Here is a 9146-nt window from a genome sequence, read left to right on the forward strand (position 1 = left end):
GCGTCCAAGACTCGAAATGACTGCAGTGTTGACACGATTGTATTGCTGAATCATTTGGCCAAAGGTGGACATAAAGTGTCGCCTGAGAAGTTACAATTTTGCACCACTTCTGTAAAATATCTGGGGCACCAGATAGAGAGAGGTGTCAGAAGAGTTACTTCAGAAAAGATCAAAATAATCAGAGACATGAATCTACCTCAAACACAGAAAGAAATTAGAATGTTTCTAGGGGTTGCAGGTTAATGCAGACAGTGGATTGTGGGATTTGCCCTTGTTACAGATGACAAAGAAAAGAGCGAAAGACCCAGTGGAGTGGGATGAAGAAAGCATGTCTGCTTTCTTAAAGTTACGAGAATGTTTGTGTTCAGCTCCAGCATTGGGGATGCCTGATTATTCGAAAGAATTTGCACTGTTCTGTGATGCACGAGACAATAGTGCACTTTCAGTACTGACCCAAACTCATGGTCTGATGAGACGTCCTGTGGCATATTTTTCTGCTACACTGGATCCAGTATTTACAACAAGGGGTGGTGAGGGACAGAGTCTCTGAATTAAACAGAATACTCTCACCCAGTCAAGAGATCAGGGCTAGATCCAACACCGTTTTTTAGCTCACTGCACCATCCCAGTTTCAGAACCTGGCTGTATGCAAATTAGTCTGTTCCTGTCCCAGTGCATGATGGGAACAGGGCAAACCAAACTACAAAAGCCAATTCTTACACTGGGAAGGAAACAAGCTACCGGGGACCGGTTTCTGGCATTTCAGCCTCTTCGGCCCGGCTTGCTTGAATCCTGATGGTGCAATGAGCAAGGGACTCACATCTGAGTATACCCTTCCACGCTTAGGGTGGACAAAAATATTTACAACAAGGGGTGGTGAGGGACAGAGTCTCTGAATTAAACAGAATACTCTCACCCAGTCAAGAGATCAGGGCTAGATCCAACACCGTTTTTTAGCTCACTGCACCATCCCAGTTTCAGAACCTGGCTGTATGCAAATTAGTCTGTTCCTGTCCCAGTGCATGATGGGAACAGGGCAAACCAAACTACAAAAGCCAATTCTTACACTGGGAAGGAAACAAGCTACCGGGGACCGGTTTCTGGCATTTCAGCCTCTTCGGCCCGGCTTGCTTGAATCCTGATGGTGCAATGAGCAAGGGACTCACATCTGAGTATACCCTTCCACGCTTAGGGTGGACAAAAATATTTACAACAAGGGGTGGTGAGGGACAGAGTCTCTGAATTAAACAGAATACTCTCACCCAGTCAAGAGATCAGGGCTAGATCCAACACCGTTTTTTAGCTCACTGCACCATCCCAGTTTCAGAACCTGGCTGTATGCAAATTAGTCTGTTCCTGTCCCAGTGCATGATGGGAACAGGGCAAACCAAACTACAAAAGCCAATTCTTACACTGGGAAGGAAACAAGCTACCGGGGACCGGTTTCTGGCATTTCAGCCTCTTAGGTGTGGCAGGGTATACTCAGACATGAGTCCCTTTCTCACTGCTCCATCAGGATTCAAGCAAGCCGGGCCGAAGAAGGCTGAAATGCCAGAAACCGGTCCCCGGTAGCTTGTCTCCTTTCTGGTGAAGAATTGGCTTGGTAGTTTAGTCTGCCCTGTTCCCATGATGCACTGGGCCAGGGACAGACTGATTTGCATATAGCCATGTTCTGAGCTGGGATGGGGCAGTGAGATAAATAACGGTGATGGATCAAGCCCTGATCTTTGGACTGGGTAAGAGTGGTCTGTTTAACTCAGACACTCTGTTCATCACCACCCCCTTTTTGTAAATCGTTTTTGGCCACTATAGGTGTGGCAGGGTATACTCAGACATGAGTCCCTTTCTCACTGCTCCATCAGGATTCAAGCAAGCCGGGCCGAAGAAGGCTGAAATGCCAGAAACCGGTCCCCGGTAGCTTGTCTCCTTTCTGGTGAAGAATTGGCTTGGTAGTTTAGTCTGCCCTGTTCCCATGATGCACTGGGCCAGGGACAGACTGATTTGCATATAGCCATGTTCTGAGCTGGGATGGGACAAATAACGGTGATGGATCAAGCCCTGATCTTTGGACTGGGTAAGAGTGGTCTGTTTAACTCAGACACTCTGTTCATCACCACCCCCTTTTTGTAAATCGTTTTTGGCCACTATAGGTGTGGGAGGGTATACTCAGACATGAGTCCCTTTCTCACTGCTCCATCAGGATTCAAGCAAGCCGGGCCGAAGAAGGCTGAAATGCCAGAAACCGGTCCCCGGTAGCTTGTCTCCTTTCTGGTGAAGAATTGGCTTGGTAGTTTAGTCTGCCCTGTTCCCATGATGCACTGGGCCAGGGACAGACTGATTTGCATATAGCCATGTTCTGAGCTGGGATGGGGCAGTGAGATAAATAACGGTGATGGATCAAGCCCTGATCTTTGGACTGGGTAAGAGTGGTCTGTTTAACTCAGACACTCTGTTCATCACCACCCCCTTTTTGTAAATCGTTTTTGGCCACTTTAGGTGTGGCAGGGTATACTCAGACATGAGTCCCTTTCTCACTGCTCCATCAGGATTCAAGCAAGCCGGGCCGAAGAAGGCTGAAATGCCAGAAACCGGTCCCCGGTAGCTTGTCTCCTTTCTGGTGAAGAATTGGCTTGGTAGTTTAGTCTGCCCTGTTCCCATGATGCACTGGGCCAGGGACAGACTGATTTGCATATAGCCATGTTCTGAGCTGGGATGGGGCAGTGAGATAAATAACGGTGATGGATCAAGCCCTGATCTTTGGACTGGGTAAGAGTGGTCTGTTTAACTCAGACACTCTGTTCATCACCACCCCCTTTTTGTAAATCGACACTGGATCCAGTGGCATCTGCATTGCCTGGATGTCTGAAAGAAGTAGCTGCAACTTGCATGAGTTTAGAACAGAGTGAGTCCATCATTATGGGACATCCTGTAACCAATCATCTTCAACAGCATCTTATTATGCTCATACATACGAATACTGTTTTTTTCTCCAAAAAATAGTGAACTGCATTGATACAATCAGTGTGGTGAATACTTGTATATAGTGAACAAATGTCCATCACTATTAAATGACAGTCAACTTCCCATTCAACCTTATTAACTTTGCTTAAAAAATGTCCTTTGTCTCTAAAGAATGAAGGCAGATTTTCCAAAAACTCGTTTAAAAAATGATCAACATATTTGGACAAAGCTTCCAATAGACTTTTTTGTGCCGAAATAATTGGTCGGCCTTGGACTGGTACCTAATTTCTATGTACTTTTGAGATAAAGTATAAAATGGGAGTGATGGGGTAATAATTTTTTAAACAACAGTATTCATTTTTAGCCAATAATCCCACTCGTTTCCATTGTGCCAATTCTGTAAAGACAGTATCTTTAATTTGTCTTAATTCCTGAAAGCTGGCATTTCTGTAACAATTTGTATCATTCAGATGGAGCAATGCTTCCTCCATATATGATGACCTTGGCCACAAAACGATATTCCCGCCCTTGTCAGCCTTGTTGATGATTACTTCTGTGTGTTTTTGCAGTTTATGAATGAGTTTTGTGTACTAAATTTCAGAATATTTTTGATGCCTATTTTGTTGCATAACAGTACAATGGAGCTTTTTAAAATCCTCAACCACACAGTCATTAAAGACATCAGTAGCGTCTCTTGGCATCATTGGAATAAAAGTAGATGGAGAACTGAATGGACAATTTGTAGGACTGTTACAGATAATGCCAGCTTCAAGTAAGCTTTCCTGTGTGAAATTAGTTGGTATGTCGTTGGCACCAGCCAATAATTGTGCTACTAAGAGGGTACCGATATCTAATGCTTGTAAATTGGAGCAAAGTCCTTGAGGAGGTCTGACTTGAGATGCAATATCCACTGCATTTTTGAGTTGAAAATGTTTTCTGAGTTTCAGCTTTCGAATACATTTTAAAAAATCTACTCTTGTTTGTGTGTATTTGAAACAATTGGTGGGACAATAGGATAAGCCACGATCCAATAGTTGTTTTTCCGCAATAGACCGGGCTATTTTGGATAGATTCATCACCGTATTGTCTTCCTTCTCTGATTCAGTGCTCACTTCTTGCTGCTGTGATTTTTCTTGCCTCTGGCTCTGTAGTTAGAATTTCCGCCTCTGTTTTCTCGTTGGTTCCTTCTGCACCTTGTTTCAACGCCTGATTGCGTGGTCTCCGTGTTTGCCAACGGTCTTCCACTAAAAAAGTAAGCTCTTCTCCTGGGGCAAAGGTAGTAGGCAGCTGTGGTGTTTTATTTCCCATAATATCATCTGAATCAACGCTACTGTCTACACTGCTGATTTCTGCAGAGGAGAAACGTGAATCTGCTTGAGCTGTAGACGTTGTTTATTACTTTCATTAGCTAACGACTGACGCTTTATATTATTGAATTTTTTCAAAAAAGTAAATATGCGTCCCGTTTCATAATCACGTTTATCTCTAGCAAATTTGTATATCTTTCTCTCTTTTATGGTTTCCTCGTGTTTCTTCAGCCTTGTTTCTATTTGCTCCTCCTGATCTTTCTTTATTTGGTCTTTATGTTCATTAGCTTCCAGCAAGGCGTTGATATAATCTATTTCTTTGAGTATAACCACTCTGTCGATTTCAGCGTATTTTATTAAAATGCCTACCATATTCATTGAGGCATACATATTGTTTGTCGCCCACTCTTTCAGCATTAGAGGGTTTGGATTTTTGAATGAAGGGGCAATCATAATCCGCAAACCCCGCAGAACTCTTCCAGCTTCCTTATATTTTTCTAACGACTTTCGTTCCCACCATTTAGTCATCTCAGTACGGTGGAGCTTTTCTAGCTTCTTTATTAAAGTATTTTTTGATAATCAATTTTTATTGAAACTTCTGTAACAAACAAGTTCATTGGTAGAAAGTCATGTATCACAGTTAAAAAACTTCCATTCCTTGGTGACAACACAAACAAATTTAGCCCCTCTTGAGCGATTACTTTAACATCCACATGGCACAATGACATAGCAGATTAGGGCCCTCAAGATGGTAACAAGCCAAACCATTTGCCCCACACTTTGCCGAACAGTTCTGGGCAACCCCGGGCCTCAAAGAGAGACTCCTCCTGCACCCCGCACCAATCTACGCCCCTTCTCCATTTCCACAGCACCGAGGCCTCAGCCTGGGACCAACAAGCCGCAATGTCCCGCTTCGCCACCGCCACTGCTGTCCCCAGGAACCGCTTATCAGCCCTAGAGCCATCCATGCCATCGAATACCCCCAACAGCAAGTGCCTCGGGTCGTGGGGGACCTCCCACCCCAGGGCCCGTCTGAGCTCAGCTCCACCCCCCTCCAGAACGGCTCCAAGGCTGGACATAGCCATACCATGTGGTAGAAATCGGCTGGAGTACCAGCACAGCGCGCGCAGGCCGGGGAGGCTCTCATGCCGGCTCGGAAGAGAAGCGCGGGGGGAGGTATGCTGTGTGGAGATAGTAAAGCTGAACCAGGCGTAGCTTAGATGATGTAGACAGGGTTTTGGGTGCCATAAGGACGTCTCGCCAGTCCGCCTCATCTAAAGGACCCACCCACCCCTCCCATCGCTCCCTAAGCCGGTCAAGGGATGTAGGACAATTATTTACCAGAGCTCGGTATATACGGGACACGCCCCCCCTCCCCAGGTTTCCCATCATTACCTGGGCTTCCAGAGGACTAAATTCTGGGAGGGAGGTGGGTGTTGGGAGGTGTATGTGAAGAGTATGATGGAGTTGTAAATATTTGTAGAACTGGGAATGGAGGAGGGCGTGCCTGTGCTGTAGGTCAGAAAAGGAGCGCATGTGGTCCCCTACCCACACGTGCCCTAGTAGTGAAATCCCCACCAAGTCCCATTGACGGAAACCCTCACGATAAGCATAAGCCTTGTGGCTAGGTAGTAGGGATGGAGGTTGGTGACTCCCATGCCGTCAAAGGGGGGAATCCGACAGTGAGACAGGGACATTCGTGATCGCCCACCTCCCCACAGAAACCGGGTGAGTGTGCCGTCCAGTTCCCTGAACCAACCACCCGAGAGATGGACCGTGGTGTTCTGCAGAATGTAAAGAAAACGAGGGAGGATCATCATTTTGAAAAGGGCGCTCCTGCCCAGCGGGTTAAGGGGAAGGGATTGCCAGTTCCTAAGGTCGGTTTTCATTCAGGCGACCAGGGGGGGCAACGTTGAGGTCCCATTCCAGCTCCGGTAGGAGGGTTACCCACACACCCAGATACTTGAATGATTTTCTCCGGAGGGGAATCACCGCCTGCCAGTCAAAACACGCCCGAGAGGGGTGTAGGGGGTCCAAGGTGGACTTTGCTGGGTTAAGACAAAGGCCTGAGACCTTCTCAAACGCCGAGAGGGCCGCTAGGGATCTAGGGTGGGAACGCTCTGGATCTGCCAAGTAGAGCAGAACGTCGTCTGCATATAAAGCAATTTTATCCAACGGGCTCTGATCCCAGACCCAACCCCGGGTAAGGGAGTTCTGCCAGATTAACGCCGCCAGGGGCTCCATCACCAGTGCGAATAGGAGTGGTGAGAGGGAGCAGCCCTGGCGGGTGCCTCTCCGGATCGGAAATGGTTCGGAAAGTGCACCGTTGACAAGTACGCAGGCTCTAGGGCTGTTATAAAGAACCCGGATCAGGCGGCGGAAGGGGAGGCCGAAACCCATTCTCTCTAGAACATCACTCAAGTACCCTCAGTCCACCGTGTCAAAGGCCTTCTCAAAGCCCACGAGGAGCAGCGCCAGGTACGGGGATAGCCGATGACGATGGGCCAACGCCAGGTGGAGGCGGCGAATACAGTGGCGGGTACCCCTGGCAGGCATGAACCCACATTGATCAGGGTGGACCAGGTCTTGCAGGAGGGGCCGGAGTCGCTGCACTATCACAGTGGCAAAATTTTAATTTCTGTGTTAATCAGCGAGATCGGTCGGTAGTCAGAGCAATCCAGGGAAGGCGGCTGTGTCTTCGGGATGATCACAATGGTCGCCACATCAGATTCAGACAGGAAGGACCCATTGTCAACCACCTGGCGGAAAAGATCCGTCAAATGAGGGACCAGATCATCCCGGAATATAGCGTAATATTCCTGGGGGAACCCGTCGGGTCCAGGCGTCTTGCTAGAGTGCAGCAAGGTGATGGCCCGTGAATTTCTTCCGGGGTTAGAGGGTCGTCCAGGGTATCCGTAGTTTCTCAGGTGAGACATGGGAGGTGAGTTCCAGACTCCTCCAACAATCCCGCGAGGGAGGCTCTGGGGGGACGCGCTGCATATAGGGCCGCTTAATAATGAGCGAACGTTTGCGCAATGGCTGACGATGTCACTTGATGGGCCCCTGTGACCATTTGGATCTCCGGGATGATGCGGTGGGCCCTGGGGTAAGACACCAGGTAGTGGAGCAGTTTACCATTTTTGTCCCCCCAGCTGTAGATACTGGCCACCCAGGAGCGCCAGAGCATTTTGGCCGACTCCAGGGAGAGCCGCCAAATCTCATCCCGGACCAACGCCAGCTGCCTGTAGGAGTCGGTAATGCCATTGTTCAGCTGAGCACGATCCAGTTGAACAGCTCGGGACTCCAGCTGCACCAGCTGGGCGACTTGGGCCGTTCGCTTGGCATGCACTAGCCCCCTGGCCACCCCGCGAACCACCGCCTTCCCAGCCTCCCAGAGCGTTCCCTGCGAAGGGACCGATCCTACATTAGCGGAGAAGTAGTGGCGGTGCTCCTGGCTGAGGGACTGCACCAATGTGGAGTCCTGCAAGAACCAAGCGTTTAGTCACCACACTGCTCTGGGGCCTGCAGTGGGGGATCCGATGCGGAGAGAGATGGGGGCGTGGTTGGAGATTCCCCTGGGCAGGATCTCCGCTCCCGACACGAGCTGGCAATCTGTGGTGGGCATTAGGATGAGGTCTATGCGGGAGTGGGTATGATGAGCAGCGGACGTGTGTATATTGTTCCCTTTGAGGGTTCCACACCCTCCATACATTGCAAAAGCCTATAGCTGAAGTCCATCCTACAAGGCTATTCGCAGAGGCCAGCCGTTGCACCGACGGAGTACCCGTCAAATCCCTGGAGGGCTGTAAGACAGCATTGAAGTCCCCCCCAACAACAGTAAGGCCCAGGGGAAGGGAAGAGACCACCCGTGTGAGGCGCCGAAGGGTGGTTGTCAAGAGCGCTGGGGGAACATGGGTGCAAAGGAGGTTCACGGGATTTCCTTCAATCATCCCGACACGGCCACATACTGTGTATCAGAGGCAGTGGTAACCAGGGTGAAGGGAAGCCCTCGTCTCAGAAAAATGGCCACCCCCCAGGAACCTTGGGCAAAGCCAGAGTGCCAGACTCGGTCAAACACATAGCGGGCTAAGAAATTGTGAACCCAGAAGGTGTGTCTCCTGGAGGAGCACTTTCACAAGGGTCCTTTTTCTATTTCCACGCTCTCTTGGCTCACTTCTTACGTATATCACGGGCGCCTGAATGACGTGCATGCTCACTCTTTGCTGACACCGGGTTGTTTCCATCGCGTTCCGCAGTATTTTCCGGTAAGCCACAGGCATGTTCTATTTCTACTGTCCAAGCATCATTTTGATAAACTGGGGCACCCATTGTGCGTTTTTTGAACGTTTCAGCGCACCGCGAGTGGTCTCATGGCGTTCGCTCCCGGTCACCCGACTCGTACAGTAAGCTGCATCACAGCATGTTGAATGTGGTTTCACTCTTGCGCATATAAACTTGCTCATATGTGTCACACGCGCCTGCACACGCTCACTGTTCTGTATGGGGATATGTACACACACCGTGTCTGATCGCTTCTACACTCGTGTTTTCATCACGTTTTTATCAATTATGGTTCAGTCGTTTCTTTGGTTTCAACACCGCACTGAGAATTTTGCTTCTATTACTCTTTTTGTGATGGTTTCTTGTACTACACACACACTATCAACTTCTTGTGTCACATTCCTGCACTTGTATTTTCATCACGCCGTTTTTTGCACATGTGGTTGTCTTTGTCAACAACTTGGCATGCGTCTCCTCACACCCTTGTTTGAGTAGATATGAGTCTTTAGCTTTAAAAAAATGTTGGAGGTTAAAACTGCCTTATTATTATTTCTCTAGATCCCCTGATGAAGGGCTTTTTCACAAGCCCGAAATGCA

Source organism: Lissotriton vulgaris, chromosome 9, assembly GCF_964263255.1.
Source record: "Lissotriton vulgaris chromosome 9, aLisVul1.2, whole genome shotgun sequence".
Lineage (NCBI taxonomy): Eukaryota > Metazoa > Chordata > Amphibia > Caudata > Salamandridae > Lissotriton > Lissotriton vulgaris.